This window comes from Salvia splendens, chromosome 21 (assembly GCF_004379255.2).
Source record: "Salvia splendens isolate huo1 chromosome 21, SspV2, whole genome shotgun sequence".
Lineage (NCBI taxonomy): Eukaryota > Viridiplantae > Streptophyta > Magnoliopsida > Lamiales > Lamiaceae > Salvia > Salvia splendens.
Genome location: NC_056052.1, coordinates 12566289 through 12585184, shown reverse-complemented (window position 1 = coordinate 12585184; position 18896 = coordinate 12566289). Strand labels below are relative to the sequence as shown.

At 39.9% G+C, this 18896-nt stretch overlaps 1 long non-coding RNA gene across 1 annotated transcript; it reads right to left on the bottom strand.

The window, feature by feature from the left end:
• Positions 1-17413: 17413 nt before the first annotated feature.
• On the bottom strand, positions 17414-18558 carry LOC121783850. Its single transcript, XR_006046656.1, has 2 exons — positions 17890-18558; positions 17414-17815 (listed from the first exon to the last, which is right to left on the bottom strand). It is a non-coding gene; the product is annotated as an uncharacterized LOC121783850 (long non-coding RNA).
• Positions 18559-18896: the final 338 nt, after the last annotated feature.

Here is an 18896-nt window from a genome sequence, read left to right as displayed (position 1 = left end):
TGGCTCTGGGTGCCCTACTGACTCCGATGCGAGGTCCAGACCCTCAGCCATCGTGTCAGTTTCTTCCCTCTGGTCACTCGACGTGGGTGAGACCACCTCAGTTGCTGTCGAGGCATCTTTCAAGTTGGTAGCCGACAAGGATTCCTCCCCAGGTTTTGTAGGAGTTGCCCTGTGTTCTTCACTAGAGATTTCCAACGCACTTGCTGCCGTGTTTGCTCCTGCCTTGTTGGATGTCCATTTCCCGAGGCATCTTTGCGATACTCTCTTTGGCTTCAGCCGTTCTACCTTTGGATCACCTTTAAACACCAATTTTCTTTTAACTGCTTTCGGTTTCAATACTGGTGGTACCACCTGCTCTGGTTCCGCTGGTTGTACCTCGGTATTCTTCTCCTCGATTTGTGTATCACTCTCCCCTGCTTCTGGCTGGGGAGTCACCGACTTCGGCTCTCCCTCTTCGGTCTGTTTCTCTTCCACCTTGTCTACTGGCTGGTGGACTAGGCCTTCTGGGTCGTTCCTTGTACCAGCTTCTTCACTCTTTCCTACTGCCTCCGATGCGAGGTCCAGACCCTCAGCCATCTTGGAAGTGCCATCTTCCATCCTGGTTACCTCATTCAGAAGCTCCTCAAACTCCTCATCAGTCATGAGGACTTTTTTTCTAGCCGTTTGGTTCAGATATATCCCCTCCCTTTCCATTTCTTTGGGAACGAGTTCCGCTACCGGTGTTCTCTCCGATTCATCTTCTTCCTCCCGGCTCTTCTGCTCCTCGCTTGCCTTCCATTCACCTTCCCCTAGGTCAGAGTCACAATAGGCAGAAAGACGGTCAACTTGGGAGGCATCTTTTTCTTTTGTCGTCCTACGGGAGGAGGAACATCGGCCTCCTCCTCAACATTGTCGCCAACTTGGCCGGTGCTAGAAGGAGGGAATTGATGCGATCCATCATCCCCTTCATCCGACGATAGATTCACATCGTACTCGAAACACGAAGCCGAATGTGAATGCCCCCCTTGTTGGTCGTCGTCGGCGAGGGCAAGTAACAAGGCCGCATTTCGATCTTCTTCCTTCTACGAAAATTATACAACTAAGTAAAAATACTAACACAAAAATAAAACACATAGACACATAGATGTTGAAAAATGAAATTATGAATTTAATAAAAATGAATTAACAAAAAATTAAAACGTATTATAACTTACTTGAGCTCGAAGAGCGGCTAGCCTTCCCACCTCCTCCGCAACTTGTGCTCTAGAAGGGGAACGTCGACGACGAGTATCACTTTGATCTTGGGCAATTCCCTTGCCCCGATCACCACCACGGCGAGATGAAGACATGATATAAATATTTATGGAAATTGAAAGTGGAGAATAGAGAGTAGTGTGATTGTGTGAAGATGATAACGTGAACAACGTGAGTAAATTATGAGTGCAAATAACGTAAACAACTTGAGAGAATGAGGATGGAGAATAGAGAAATTGAGATTGAGAGAGAAATTCTTATTAACACAAGAATGGGGTGAGTAGAAATGAAGAGGAGAGGGGTATTTATAGGGGAAAATTGTAATTAAATTTTTTTTAAAATTTTTGAAAATAACGGCCGAACAGCCGGTTTCGGTGGAAACCGACGGTTTTTCGTCAATTTCAAATTTCAAATTTTTAAAAACAACGGTGGAACCGCCGGAACCGCCGGTTTTTCGGTCGAAACCGGCGGTTTCTGTCAACGGTTTCGGCCCAAACCGGCGGCCGCGGGAGCGGTTTCTGAAAAGGCTAGGAAGTAGGCCTGAAAAGGTGTCGGGAGTTGTCAGGAACCGCCGAACCGGCGGTTCCGGCGAGACCGGCGGTTCGAAACCGCCGGTTACGGTTCTTCAAAATTCACAAACCTGAACCGGCCCGTCGGAACCGGCGGTTCTGGTCCCGGTTCAAACCGCCGCCGACGGTTCCGGTTCTGGTTCCGGTTCGGAACCGCCGGTGAAGGTTCCGGGCCGGTTCGTCCGGTTCTGTTCGGTTTGGAGACCTCTAAGCCCGGCTCATGATCTTCCCCTTCCGTAGTCATCGCACCCCAAACATCGGAGTAATCATAGTCAACCTCTTCATCGGGGTTGGGGTCGAAGCAATGGAACGCCGCACAAAGTTCCTCCATGGTGAGTGAGAGGTTGCGGTTGCCTAGGCGGAAGTCGATGCTCTCGGGGATGCGGGAGTGGCGGTTCTTGTTCACCTTAAGAGAGCTTAGAAACTCTAGAGTGAGTCTCCTATATGAGGGCCACCTCCCTTGGAACCTGTGGATAAGGCCATTCCCCTCGCCGACGTTGCATAACGCCCAAAAATCGTCCAATATCCCCAAAGTTTGTAGGGGAAGTTCGATGGGGTATCTCAAGGGTGTCGTCTCCCTCGCCGACACTTTCTTCCACATAGCCTTTTGATCATCCGTCGTAAGGCTAATCCCATAGTTCGTTGCATTCTCGAGCTTTCCTCTTGTTGCCATTGTCCTACAAAAGAAAAACAAACTCTAAAAAAGCACCAAATAATAGACAAACAAGGGTCCCCCAAACTTGCACTTAACAAAGTATTCATCCAAACATCACCAAAGATGTGCAAGTTTGTATCAACAAAGAATCCTAAATTGTAGCATTTGATCATGTAAAACAAAAAAAACAAAATAAAACACCAACAATCCATTCTCCAACGTGAATTCATCCCCCATGCAGAGACGTATCAACAAAATCAACACAAATCAACAATCTCTATAGCTACACATGTATTGCAATTCATGGAAGTAATAATAGCCTCACAATGCTATGAACATGATTGCAACATATAAACACTTAAGAACAAGAGGGAAATAACCAACAAAAATCAACAACTCACTACCCTTTGCAAAATCTAACCATGAAAAACAAATATAATCATCATCAAACTCATCCCGCATACTAGAACATGTTTTTCAACCGACAAATCATCAAGAAAGAAAAATCCATGGAAAATTCAACCTCAACTCATAAATTAAGTGTAGGATTCATACCTTGAATTGGAGAGAATTTGAACGATGAAAGCTTGAAATTCGGAATGGAATGGGAGAATGATAGTGTGGGTGTATGGATTTGGTGATATTTTGTAGTTGGGATCGTGTGCAAGAGAGAATTGGAGAAGATGGTGGAAAGAATGAGAGAAAACTCACCTTAAATAAGGAAATCCTCGATTCTGAACTCTCTATGGCGACCGCTACGCTATGTACAGCGACCGCTGCGCGTGATGTGAAAACGGCGCTCGTCCAGCAGGCCGCTGCGGCCTGCACAGCAGTTTCTCCAGCCTGCCCTAGGGCTCGGCCTGTTCCTGCGCACTAAACAACCGGTAGCGACCGCCGCGGATTGTGCGGCGGTTCCCACTCATTAATTTTTTTATGAGCACAGACAATGCACGAAAATTAAAGGAAAAACAAAAAAACAAAACTGCAGGAAATTAAAGTAAAAAACAAATTGGGTTGCCTCCCAACAAGCGCCTTTGTTATAAAGTCATTGGCTAGACTTGAAGTGGCCCAACTAAGTGGGCTGAATAACGACTCTAGTGCTAAAAACTGCGAACGAGACCATTTTGTTGCAAATCTTTTTCCACCATTTGTATTTTCTGTTCGATTTCTTGATCACATAGACTTCCGGATCGACTTGAGTTTGAGGCTTCTTCTTGCCTTTCTTCTTCCTCTTAGGTTTTCCTGCAAGGGAGGTTTAGCATGCTTAGGTATGTTCTTTAGGAACATGAGGAAGACTATGGACAACAAAGATAGAAGGGTTAGAAGAATCCTCCCCTTCTAATGGCCTAAAAGGCTTAGACGTGTTGGTCATCATGACCGCCCTGCACTCACGCTCCATCTTAGCTTGTTGCGACTCTTCATACTTAAGCATTTCACTCTCTATCTTATAGGTGGAGCGGCTGTAATTATCTCTAATCATGATCTCGCCTCTATCTACACCAATAAGAGCTTTGCATGTGGCTAGAAAATCTCTACCTAAGATTAGAGGTACATGTTTGTCTACTTTCATGTCAAGAATAATGAAATCAGCGAGGAAGATGAAATCGTCTACCTTTGCCAAGACATCCTTAATCATGGCCTCCCTTAGTAGCTTTGTGTACCTAGGCATTTCCTGCAGTGATTCAACGAGAGGAATATTAGTATGGACCTTGCAAAACATATTTAGAAAATGCTTGAATTGTTCCTCATGCTTGAACTTCTTCTTCGGCTGGAAGGGGAGTACAATCCCGTTGTGCCGCATGAGTTCCTTTTTGGCGGGCAATAATTATTGTTATAGGGTCGGTTGGGGCCGCCTCCTTGTTGCGCGTAGTTGACATCTTCCATAGGAGGGGTAGAGGTGTCGGGTTTCGCGACTGCAATGAAAGAGGTCGGTGGAACGGGATCCTCTTTACTCAATGTATCCGTTTGGTTAATCCGCACTTTGAGTTTGGCCAATTCCTTTGCAAAGGAGCTCTCCTCGGCTTCCTCTATGGTTGCTACTCTCCTCGAGTTGTGCCTTTCTTTCGACCACCCCTACTGTTGGAGGCGAACTCTTCAATAACCGACATGGCATCTGGTCTTGTCTTCTGCAAGAATCCTCCATTCACACTTGAATCCAACATAGCACATATTTTTTCATTAAATCCATTTTAAAGGATTTCTACCTGGTGGTCCACGGTGAAATCGTGGGTGGGGCACTTGCGAAGGAGGGCTTTGAAATGAGCAAATACCTCGTAGAGGGGCTCGTCATGGCCTTGCATGAATTGGGAGATCTCACTCTTGAGCTTTAAGATCGTGCCCGACGGATAGTACATGGTGAGGAAGGCAGCCACTATATCCTTCCATGTGGAGACTCGTTCTGTGGGCATACACTCAAAACACTCTTTAGCAGAATCAATTAAAGAAAAGGAAAAGAGTCTTACCCTTATGGCGTCATCGTCGACACCATTTAATTTCAGAGTGTTGGCGATTTCCACGAACTTCGAGAGGTGGCGGTTGGCGTCTTTTGTGGCCCTACCTGCAAAAGAAGATTGCTCAACCCTTTGTATAAGGGTCATTCACAGTTTAAAATTGTTAGCATCAACGCGAGGGCCCTCGGTAAAAGTAATTATATTCCTGTGATTGAATATGTGCATCACGGGTACTATTTCCTTATCAAGAGAAACGGTCAGTGGATCAAGTAAGCTACTAACTGATTGTTGGTTATGCAAATGGAGAAACTTAGAGCTTTCAAGACCTTAACCCACAATATATCCAAGCCCCTTAGCTCAAGTGGTTGAGGGGCAAGGATACCGCGCCATCCTAGAGGTCACGAGTTTGACCCCTAGGAGGCGCATCTTGGGGATAAATTTCCCCTGGGGGGTTCTTGAGTCCTGGCCTGGACCCAAGAGCTGGGGGAGATACGTTAACTGGTCCCCTTGATTGGGAAGATAGGTTAACTGGTCTGGACCCGTGCTTGGGGAAAGGTTGGCTGACTCGTCCCTACCCATCCCGATAACGAAGCGCAGCTTGGTGGTAAGACGCTTCACCTCCGACCGTTAGGTCGGGGGTCCGAGTTATTTCGGTGGGTAGATGGAGAACCATCGTCGATCCTCCTTTAAAAAAAAGACCTTAACCCACAATACTATAGATTAGTAAAGGGAAGTAAGGGTTGAATCCCTCAGGTATAGAGGCGTGTTAAGTTGTGTTTGGGACATTGGGAGGTTTTGGCTGCGGCCACACTTTTCAGTGGGTTAAGAATGAAAGTAAACACTAAACGGGTCAACTCACTAAACTAAATGGATCAACTAGATTAGACATACTCAAAACTAAGGAACGTGCTAAACTGATCAAGTAAACTATGAACGAGATGTTACTTCTGTAAAAAATAACTCGGGACCACTGACACAACTAAACGCACTACTAAAAACTGAAAATAATGAAAAGGAGACAAGTACTGCTACTCTAACATGAAAGCATGAAACAGACAAATTAAAACACAAATCCATGCAAATCGAATGGAAATAAAACAGATCTATAGCATCTATTCTAATCTCATGCAAGTTGACGAACTAAAACTCAGATCTAACTACGAGAAATCAGAAACAGAACGACGAACAACCTTCAGATCAGAATCTAACTCAGAGATCACCAACTCCAAACCAACAGGCATCGCAAACTCCATCTCACACTCACATCTAAACTTAAACAACTAAATTATGCAAATCTAACTTTAACTCAGAACATAACTAAATTTAACAAAGAAACCAAAACCAGAGAACATCAGATCCAAGACAGATTGCACTAAAAACTCCATTTCATAGACGATCTTCAATAACCACAACAAAAAGAACATAATTCCGAACTCAGATGAAAAGATCGATCAACAAACAGAAGATAACTAGAGTTAACTAAGAGAAAAACATCAAAAACAACTAAGATCCGGAAAAGATAAACTAAAAACAAGGTAACAATGTTTTGACCCCTCGGGGTGTAAGTAAAACACAAACGATGAAAGGCTCTTGGCAGATCTAGCTCCCTCCTCCCTTGATGAGGAAGAAGAGAGGGATGTAGTGGTAGAAAGTCGACTCCAGTGGCTGCTAGCGTCCTTGCTTCATGCTACGAACTTAAGTGTAAAGCGTAGTGACTAAGGATGATGATGCATTTTATTGTGTGCATTCTCTCCACTATTTATAGGATGGCCTTGGGCACAAATCCCTAGGGTAAGCTCATCCCTTGAGATGGAATTTTCCCTTCTTTCTCCTATGACTCATCATCTCATGTCTTCATGTGGTGAACTTCCTCTTGATCAACTTGCTGGCTAGCAAAGCTCCATTTCTCGTCCCTAACTGATTAACTTGTCTTCGGCTCTGGCCATTTTTCGATTCTTTTCCGAGTTGATCAAGTTGTCCCGGCACCCTGCCACTTCAACACTTTTCATGCACACTTAAATTCACCATTTTTTCGCACATTATTAACCCGATTAGTGTAATAAACCCCTATAAAACTATGATTGAAACGAGCCCTATCAGGGGGCAACACTGGGAAGATTTCGAGCGAAGAAGAACGGGTAACTCTGTCACGACCGCCCTTACTAAGGATAGTAAAGACGGGAAATCGTGACTAGGGAAGGGACTAAGGAGCGGGGAAGAAGAAGGGGAAACAATGAAAGACAACATCTTAAACAAAGCTTCAAAAGAAAAGTTTTAATCGGTTATACAATTAAGCAACGGGTTAATATCTCAAGGTAATTAATGTCATAAAGTAGTGTAGAGCAAAACGAAAGACTTTATCAAGAACGATTCAAAACAAGGCAGCGGAATAAAGGTATCTAGAGAGTCATAGGGAGACGCCTATGTATGAAGCCACGACGCATCCGGAATTTCTTAAGGCTCGACTCAACATCCGCCGCAACATCACCGCTCAACCTGCACATAAAGAAAACATATGCAGGGCTGAGTACTTGACATACTCAGTGGACACACGCCAAAATATTTGATAAAAGTTATGTCATCCATACCATAGTGAACTCGAGTTTTAACATTTTAGAAAAGAATATCATCGAGTATCACAAAACATTTTCGTAGACTGGCCAGTCAAAACAATCTCCCCTCCTTCTCATCAATCAATCAATCAATCACATCCTCTTACCATAGTGCGACGAAAGTGTGGCCACACTATTCGCCCACGAGACCGGCCGACTAGTAAGGACGGCTCACGATCCCCTCTGTGTACACAGCCTGCTAGGGTTTGCGGCCCTACTCAGACCTGAATTCGCTTCACACATAGCCCTATAGCCTAACGAAGTAAACTCAGACGAACTAGGCATCAGGCAACAATCTCAACATTGCCCTATAGCCTAACGGAGCAAGTCAAACAAACTAGGCAACAGGCAACAATCTCAACATCAAAACAATCATGACATGACATAACACTTTAAACCACCCTTATAACATCGTGTCATACTTTTGAAAGCGTAAAAGAGTTTAGTAAAAGAAAGTCCACCTCGATTGCTTACAAACACGGTTCACAACTTTATTGAAATCCTTGCTCTTCGTACCCACGTACGCACAACAACCATTATCAACATCATAACCACATAATACAACACAATCAGTTTTCTATCAACACATTACTTATGCATGCTCTATCGTTCCTCTCACCGTGTTCTTATATTTCCCATCCCAACGTTCACCATCATACACGAAACGAAACCCTTTGGCATACATCAACGTGCAACACATAATCACATCATAGGATAAGTTCTTACTCACACATGTATCATGTATTTCATTCTAAACTTGCCAACAAGACTATTTCAATCAAGACATGAATCTGGCAGAACAACGCAGTCGTTTTGTAAAAATCATTAAAATTCCATCCGACCTCATATGACCCTAAAATTTGGTCACCACACAGTAGATACATAAAGGTTTACTCAGTTAAAAATCAACACCAAAATCACATCTTTAGGTCGGTTAAAACAAAAAAACAAACTCACTGGACGAGAATACAAATTCTGACAGGACTGCGTAGTTCAATTAAACAATTCGTTAAAAATTCATCTTTCATCAAAAGAGATTGAAATTTTGACACAACACAAAACACACTTAAAATTTCACTCAGTTAAAAAGTCGTGCCAAAATAAGATCGTTTGGTCGACCAAACACTCGTCGGACCTACTGTCCGGACACCACAGTTTTCATGCTCAACATTTACAAACTATCATTAATCCACACATACATATTCATGCTTCCAACACATATTCACGCTTCCAAAACGACATCACAACCATGTTCCCCTATTTACACATAGCATTCACCAATGAATCACCCACAAACTCACACACACATACATATTCATGCAAACATCCTTCCCAACCGATTAATTTTTTGATCTACGATTTCTACACTCACTATATGCATGAGGGGATCAAGAAACATGGATTCAATGGTAAGAAGGAGAAAGATGAGTCAAAGTATACCTTTCTCTTGAAAAATAATTGATAGGAATGACGAATGATGCGATTCTTCGATGAATCTTGAATTTCCAACTCCACAATGATGCAAGAACAAGGAATTGGTGAAGGATTGGTGGAGAAGGAGAGGAAGAGAGAGACGTGTGGTATGGAGAGAAGAGGGAGGCGAAAATATGAGGGCTAGGGTTAGGGTTCTTTTAATATGTAGTCTAGGATCAATCCCACAATTAAATAAAGCAATTAAAATTGTGGAAGAATAAAATAGAGGTCAATGAATAAATCCCACAATTAAAAGGATAATAGGCGTGTAGTATGTCTGGGAGTAATTTTCAAAAATTGCTATTTAATTAGCATAGATATTTATTTGGTATTTACTTGGAGAGAAAGATACTCACAAAATAGGTAAAAAGATGTTGAGTATCTCATAAAGAAGGTAACAAAATAATTCAAGCATCTCCAAGTGGGGAAATAAAAAGGGGCGTGTATAATGGGAGAAATCTAGGAAAAATACTTAAATCCTCAAATCAAATAGGAATAGGATTTAAATTTGGTAATTTATTGTAGGAAAAGACTGTCACAAAATGTTGGGTTTGAAGCCCCTTGCACAGCGGAAGACTTGTACAAACAAATAAATCAGACGTATGATCTATTTGACAGATTATGGGATTAATCAAATCACATGTTAACACAAAATTGCATGCTAGAACGCAAATAATTCATGCTCATAGAATATAAATCCTAAACATGAATTCTACGGTTTAGAGTTACCGATTTGATTCTCCAAAGAATCGTCGATTGCTTGCGCCTTCTCCACGATGATCTTCAATACTAGACCACAGATCTTCTGACTGGTGTCCCGAACTGTATTCCGACATCAGGGTGGGCTGATCTTATCGAAACAATAGGACTCGAATAAAGAAGACAGAACTTTCTCACGGAGAAGGAGCTGAAGAACTCACGGAGGAGAAATTCTTGAAAAAATCGTCATCTTCATAATAATAGAAGTGGACGAAATTTTCATACTGAAAATTAATTAATTTTTGTCTCATTTATTCTCCTATTTATAATAGTTCATATTGGGCCCAGTCAGGGATCTATGGAAGGCTTTGGATATGGGCTTCCCCAATTATCTTTTTACTAATTAAATTGAACCCACAATTTAATACAAGCTTATATTGGAATATTACGAGCAGTCACTACACACGTAATATTGAACTCCCCATCCAAATCCAAAATTACAAGTAATTCGGGTTTCCACTTTGTTTATTATTTATTTCCCGCGCTTAAGATAGAAATGTCCATTAATTAATTAAATTCTGCTATGGACTTAATTAATTAACATCTTATTAATTCCAATAGTAGACTTAGCAAGAAACACTTATTTATTATTCCTAGTGTAATAAAACTCCAACTGGCTAGTTTCCGAATAATAAAACCTTGTTCAAGCTCCTCTTGAGGACATTATCAAACGAGACTCACCTCGTGCACGATTCAACATAATAGCAATCCTAACACCACTAGATAATGATCACCACTACCCAATATACCTGGATCGTTGGGTGACGAAAAACCCGCACGTTTGGTAAGTCAAAGTAGTAGATACTCAATGTCCTATGCTCAATGCTAACGTATGTAGATTAAGAAATTAATTATCAAGACCTCGTCTTTCAGTAGATAGCATAAAGACTCGTCTTGTTGTTAGATCCATTCAGTGCTATACCACACCAACGTCATCTTATTTCAATAAGGCTTAGAAATAATCGGACTGACATTGCAACCTTTCACGATAGGTAGCCAAAGCCTATCTAGGTTGTGAAATTCTTCTTTTTCTTTTGCAAAGCATTGCATAGAACCGACTGTAGTTACCTTAAAGTGGACGACGCCCACAACCAGTCTACTAAGCAAAAGACTTAGGCTTTGTTTACTTCTTATGCATTTAAATGTTTATAAAACAACTTATAAACGCACAAGCAAACATTATGTAATAATATATTGATTCTATTCGTGCAAACTGCTCGAATGATACTGAATCGGGTCAAAAGTGAATTGTAGAGTTTTTTCGTACACAAGCAAGATTCTATTCGTGCGAACTCGCTCGAAACATGCTTTTCAGTATACTAAACCTAACACAAAATAGGTAACAAATAAATTAATCCGACAAAGTAATTAATAGGCATAAGGGGCGAAAATAATGAGGTCTCAAAGAAGGAAAGAGTCAAATCCTAATTAAAATAGGATATGGAGAGATTTGGCAAGATATGATAAGATTTAATTGGATTTTAAATCAAGGAAGGAGACAAACTAGATACCAATTAAATCCACAAAATAATTCATTCTCCTAATTACTGGGAGAAGTCGAAAATTTCAAGGGATGGCCAAAGGGTCGAAAATCATGTAGAATAACATAGGGATAATTTGGTTTGGATTTAATTTGGATAAATATCCCAAGGAAATTAATTAAATCCAAGAAAGAAAGTATTATTTCCAATAAATAGGAGGGCTGAGAATTTCAAATAAAATGGCTAGAATGATTATGCATTATCCCATTTAATTTAATTCACACATTGGAAGCTTAATCACATTAACTCACATAACTCACAACTACTAACTTCACATAATTAACTCAAACACATAGAGACTCAATTTCCACAAAAGAAATTCTCATTCAACATCCACATTATTTAAAATAAAATAAGCCATCAAATAAAAAAAATCACAATTTTACGGGGTGCTAAATCCTTCCCCTCTTAACAGAAATTTCGTCCCGAAATTTGGTCGTCTTACAAAAATTACTCGAGGTACTTTTCTTTCATCCTATCTTCTAACTCCCACGTGGCTTCCTATGTTCCCATGCTTATGTCGTAGTACTTTCACACTTTCTCACACAAAGCACACATTTGCAACATCATGTCACTCACGCTCATGTTCCAACATAATAGTATCATCATATTAGCATATTCACACATAACTTCCATACACATGCACACTCTTGCCAATACACCCTTATCATATCATCATCAATTCCATATACTTTCAATAACCTAAAACATACCTCACTTTCTTGTTGTTGAGCGTAATGCTTCGGATGTTGAGCCTTCGTGACACTTTTAGTCTAGGGGTACTAATCTAAACTTAATCTGAAAGAAGGCTCTCGGACCAGAGCGAAAGAACGAAGCTCTGATACCACTCTGTCACGACCGCCCTTACTAAGGATAGTAAAGACGGGGAATCGTGACTAGGGAAGGGACTAAGGAGCGGGGAAGAAGAAGGGGAAACAATGAAAGACAACATCTTAAACAAAACTTCAAAAGAAAAGTTTTAATCGGTTAAACAATTAAGCAACGGGTTAATATCTCAAGGTAATTAATGTCATAAAGTAGTGTAGAGCAAAATGAATGAATTTATCAAGAACGATTCGAAACAAGGTAGCAGAATAAAGGTATCTAGAGAGTCATAGGGAGACGCCTATGTATGAAGACACGACGCATCCGGAACTTCATAAGGCTCGACTCAACATCCGCCGCAACATCACCGCTCAACCTGCACATAAAGAAAACATATGCAAAGCTGAGTACTTGGCATACTCAGTGTACACACGCCAAAATATTTGAAGGGGTTGGCAGCGGAAGCGCGCGTTATTTACCGATCATATAAACTTGATCTATTTAGCAGATTATTTAGACAAATTCTATTCGCGTAATTATCACATGTATCATGCTCATAACTTGAATTAAAAACATTCTTTAGCACATAAAATCCCTAAAGCATGCTTACTACATTAGCCAATTTACCTCGTAGATTCAATCAAGAATCGATGATGGCTTGCTCCGTCTCCACGTGAAGATCTTCAATACAAGACCTCGGATCTTCTGACTGGTGTCCCGAACTATACGCTGATATTTGTGTGGGCAAATATCACCAACGTACTAGGACTCGAATAATGGAAGACAGAAACTGCTCACGGAGGGAGCACAAATTTCGAGCTCGCTCTTTCTAGAGGGGGACAAAAATTTTGTATATTAAAAAGTGTATCTTCTGTCTCCTTTATTCTCCTATTTATATATGTCACATATTGGGCCCAGTCAGGGATCTAAGGAAGAATTTGGAACAGGCCTCACCTAATTAGCTTTTTACTAATTAAATTGAACCCACAATTTAATATAAGCTTATATTGGAATATTACGAGCAGCCACTACAGAAGTAATATTGCACTGCCTTCCAAATCCGAAATTACAAGTGTTCCGGGTTTCCTTTAATTGCATTTGATTTATTTCTCGCGCTTAAGATAGAAACATCCATTAATTAATTAATGTCTGCTATAGACTTAATTAATTAACATATTTCGAATTCCAAGAGTGGACTTAGCAAGAAACTCTTATTTATTTCTCATAGAGTAATCAAACTCCAACTAGCTAGGTTCCGAATAATAAAACCTCGTTTCGAGCTCCTCTTGTGGATGTTATCAAACGAGACTCTCCTCGCGCACGTTTTAACATAATAGCAATCCTAGCACCGCTAGATAATGATCACCACTACCCAATATACCTGGATTGTTAGGTTACGAAATACCCACACCTTTGGTAAGTCAAAGTAGTGGATACTCAATGTCGTGTGCTCAATGATAACGTACATTGATTAAGAAATTAATTATCAAGACCTCGTCTTTCAGTAGATAGCATAAAGACTCGTCTTGCTGTTAGATCCATTCAGTGCTATACCACACCATCGTCATCTTATTTCAATAAGGCTTAGAAATAATCGGACTGACATTGCAACCTTTCGCGATAGGTAGTCTAGCCCTATCTAGGTTGTGAAATTCTTATTTTTCTTTGTTTAGAACTGACCGTGTTACCTTAAATTGGACGAAGCCCACAACCGGTCTACTAAAACAAAGACTTAGACTTTGTTACGTTTGCTTATACATTTAAATATGCAATAAACAACCATTAAATGTAAAACATAACAACATTATGACAAAAATAATCTTTTGCATTTATTGGAAAATAACCATTAGAGTTTTACAATATGCAATCACTCAAAAGGTAATTTCTAGTATACAAAACCCTAACAATTCATACCATAATGAACTCGAGTTTTAACATTTTAGAAAAAAATATCATCGAGTATCACAAAACATTTTCGTAGACTGGCCAGTCAAAACAATCTCCCCACTTTCTCATCAATCAATCAATCAATCACCTTCTCTTACCATAGTGTGACGAAAGTGTGGATACACTATTCACCCACGAGACCGGCCGACTAGCAAGGACGGCTCACGATCCCCTCTGTGTACACAGCCTGATAGGGTTTGCGGCCCTAGTCAGACCCGAATTCGTTTCACACATTGCCCTATAGCCTAACGGAGTAAACTCAGACGAACTAGGCATCAGGCAACAATCTCAACATAGCCCTATAGCCTAACGGAGCAAGCTCAAACGAACTAGGCATCAGGCAACAATCTCAACATCAAAACAATCATGGCATGACATAACACTTTAAACCACCCTTATAACACCGTATCATACTTTTGAAAGTGTAAAAGAGTTTAGTAAAAGAAAGCCCACCTCGATTGCTTACAAACACGGTTCACAACTTTATTGAAATCCTTGCTCTTCGTACCCACGTACGCACAACAACCCTTATCAACATCATAACCACATAATACAACACAATCAGTTTTCTATCAATACATTATTCATGCCTGCCCTATCGTTCCTCTCACCGTTTTCTTATATTGCCCATCCCAACGTTCACCATCATACACGAAATGAAACCCTTTGGCATACATCAACGTGTAACACATAATCACATCATAGGATAAGTTCTTACTCACATATGTATCATGTATTTCATTCAAACAAGACTATTTCAATCAAGACATGATTCTGGCAGAACAGCGCAGTCGTTTTGTAAACACCATTAAAATTCCATCCGACCTCATATGACCCTAAAATTAGGTCACCACAGAGTAGACACATAAAGGTTTACTTAGTTTAAAATCCACACCAAAATCACATCTTTAGGTCGGTTAAAACAAAAAAACGAACTCACTGGACGAGAATACAAATTCTGACACGACTGCGCAATTCAATTGAAAAATTCGTTAAATATTCATCTTTCGTCAAAAGAGACTGAAATTTTGACACAACATGGAAGACACTTAAATTTCATCTAGTTAAAAATTCGTGCCAAAATAAGATCGTTTGGTTAGCCAAACACTCGTCGAAACATACTGTTCGGACACCACAGTTTCAATGCTCAACATTTACAAACTAGGGTTTGTCTATCATTCATCCACACATACATATTCATGCTTTCAACACATATTCACGCTTCAAAAACGACATCACAACCATGTTCCCCTATTTACACATAGCATTCACCAATGAATCACCCACAAACTCACACACACACATACATATTCATGCAAACATCCTTCCCAACCGATTAATTTTTTGATCTACGATTTCTACACTCACTATATGCATGAGGGGATCCAGAAACATGGATTCAATGGTAAGAAGGAGAAAGATGAGTCAAAGTATACCTTTCTCTTGAAAACAATCGGTAGGAATGACGAATGATGCGATTCTTCGATGAATCTTGAATTTCCAACTCCACAGTGATGCAAGAACAAGGAATTGGTGAAGGATTGGTGACGAAGGAAAGGAAGAGAGACGTGTGGTATGGAGAGAAGAGGGAGGCGAAAATATGAAGGCTAGGGTAGGGTTCTTTTAATTTATAGTCTAGGATAAATCCCACAATTAAATAAAGCAATTAAAATTGTTGAAGAATAAAATAGAGGTCAATGAATAAAAATCCCACCATTAAAAGGAAAATAGGCGTGTAGTATGTGGGGGAGTAATTTTCAAAACTTGCTATTTAATTAGCATAGATATTTATTTGGTATTTACTTGGAGAGAATGATATTCACAAAATAGGTAAAAAGATATTCTGTATCTCATAAAGAAGGTAACAAAATAATTCAAGCATCTCCAAGAGGGGAAATAAAAAGGGGCGTGTATAATGGGAGAAATCAAGGAAAATACTTAAATCCTCAAATCAAATAGGAATAGGATTTAAATTTGGTAATTTCTTGTAGGAAAAGACTCCCACAAAATAGGTAACAAATAAATTAATCCCACAAAGTAATTAATAGGTATAAGGGGCGAAAATAATGAGGTCTCAAAGAAGGAAAGAGTCAAATCCTAATTAAAATAGGATATGGAGAGATTTGGCAAGATATGATAAGATTTAATTGGATTTTAATTCAAGGAAGGAGACAAACAAGATACCAATTAAATCCACAAAATAATTCCTTCTCCTAATTACTAGGAGAAGTCGAAAATTTCAAGGGATGGCCAAGGGGTCGAAAATCATGTAGAATAACATAGGGATAATTTGGCTTGGATTTAATTTTGATAAATATCCCAAGACAATTAATTAAATCCAAGAAAGAAAGTATTATTTCCAATAAATAGGACGACAGAAAATTTCAATTAAAATGGCTAGAATGATTATGCATTATCCCATTTAATTTAATTCACACATTGAAAGCTTAATCACCTTAACTCACAACAACTAATTTTTCACATAATTAACTCAAACACATAGAGACTCAATTTCTACAAAAGAAATTCTTATTCAACATCCACATTATTTAAAATAAAATAAGCCATCAAATAAATAAATAAAAAAGTCACAATTTTCGGGGGTACTACAAACTCCTACAAAACCCGGGGAGAATCCCAAATCAGTAGCCGCTCAAGGAGAGAACCACATGAGATTGAACCCAAATTGTCTACCCCTACTAGTCAGGAGGAGGGAACTCCTACAGAACGTGGGGAGAACCCGACAGAAGTTCCTCGCGAGCCAGTAGAGGAGGTGATTGTTAAAGCCCAGGTGACCCAGGCTGCTGCCCAAGATGAACCCTCGGCATCAACGAAAGTGAAGCCAGAAGAAGAAGATGAAGAGAAGAGGTACCAGTTGGAACGAAAAAGGAAAAGGGAATGCCCCTGTAAGGTCCCACTTTTTGAACCCTAATTTTCGAACCCCAATTTTTTTTTAATTTAATGCTTTTAATGCCGTGAAGTCCTTGAATTAAATATCAGGTTAAATGATTATTTGATATTCTTGTGACCTAATTGGGTTTAGGATTTTGAATTTGCGTTGACCGAGTCAACTTTGTTTATCACGTACGTGGCTGTTTGAAAAATTGATGCCGGGTGAATTTATTTATTATTCGAATGTTGGGATTTATTGCCGAGGGGAAATAACCTTTTTACAAGTTTGAATCGCTATGGTGAAATCACAATGTGAATTTAAATAATTCATTTCTGTGAGGAATTTTTATTGGATTCAATTCCGTGTTGGATCCGATATATTAAATAAATAATACAAGTCAAATCTTGCGAAATATAAATCGTGGACTACACAATTTAAATAAAATACAAAGGGGTCTTGATCCCAAATTAATTCAATTAAATCATACAATCTCAAATACTCACAACCGAGAAGAGAAGATTCACAGTGATGAGAAGAGATAGCAAAGGATGAAGGGATTCCATATAATCCAATTCCTTCCTTCCCAAATTCGATTCACATTGACGGTAATCAAATCCTCCAAAAATCTGTTCTTTCCAATGATTACACGATTTTGTTATACTGCTACTTGTCAATCTTTGTGCTCTCTACCATCTGCGAAAATTCTCTCCAACAACTAAATTTGCAAGAGCCAAACAAATCAAGAAGAGTTTTTCTTCTGCATTCCTTTATCAACTAAAGTCCAAGAGCGGTATTCTTCTTCCCTCTCTTAATTACTCCATTTGCATCCATGTACTCTACACTGCCGTTTACCAAAATCTGTAACCCATCTGTTAATCGAGTAAATCGAAGCAACTGAATTAAGAACCGGACATACTAAATCAAGAACGAACCTTTAAAGGAAGAACGGGGCTGTTTCCGGGTGGAATCGAGGCTGCCGGAGCAGGCGAACAGCGACGCAGCGGCTGCTGTGGCGCCGAGCGACGATAGCGGTGTGTGTGGGGCGACGAATTGGAACCGGCAGCGGCGGAGCTAATTTTTTTTATTTTAGTGTTGTGTTCTTGGGGGATATTTCTCTGTGGAGAGAGTGTAGCCGATGGGATTTAAAATGGGAGTATGTGTTCTTTTTGTTTAATCCTTGGTTATTAATTGAATTAGTGTTTGTTGGAATGTGAGGGAGTGTGCGTGTGATTTTAAAATGGGAGTACTAATTCTTTTTTTCTTTAGGTCAGTGGCTATTTGTTTTGGGCTTGGGAGTATGTGTTATATATTTATCTAGTGGGCTGCTTTGTTTAATTCTTTGGGGCGACTTAATCGAAATTACTAAGTTTCTAATTGGAAAGAAATGTAAGCTTACCGATAAAAATAATTGAAGCCTTTATTGCTTGATTCCTTCTGTTGATCGATGTGTTAATATCTTGCAAGTGAATCGTGATCGCAAGGAAAAGAAAATAGTTAGGATTAAGCACGCGAGGTGGACTCTCTTTTAAATAAGGATAATGTCCTAACTATTTTATCAAGGGGAATGAAATGTGAATATATTAATCATGCCGTATTTTGGTTTTAACGTGCCTATCTGAAATGGCTTTGCCCTTTATTATTTAAATCGAATTCGGGTCCTTGTAGGGCCGTAAACCCTACTTGGATTAGTGTACACCTATCGTAGACAGTGTGCCAGCGTACGGGTTGGCCGGTCTATTGACTTGGTTTGTGGCCACATTCCAAGTCATGTATGAGCAGAGATGGTTGACCTCTATGGGAAAATATCTGTGCAGTCGTGATTTTGAATGATGAAATATTTTGGTGCCTCGAGCCTTTCTAAAGCTAAAACCACGATGGTTACTTGACAATGGCATGATAAATATAATATTTTTGATAATTTATTTTCGGCATAAGTCCA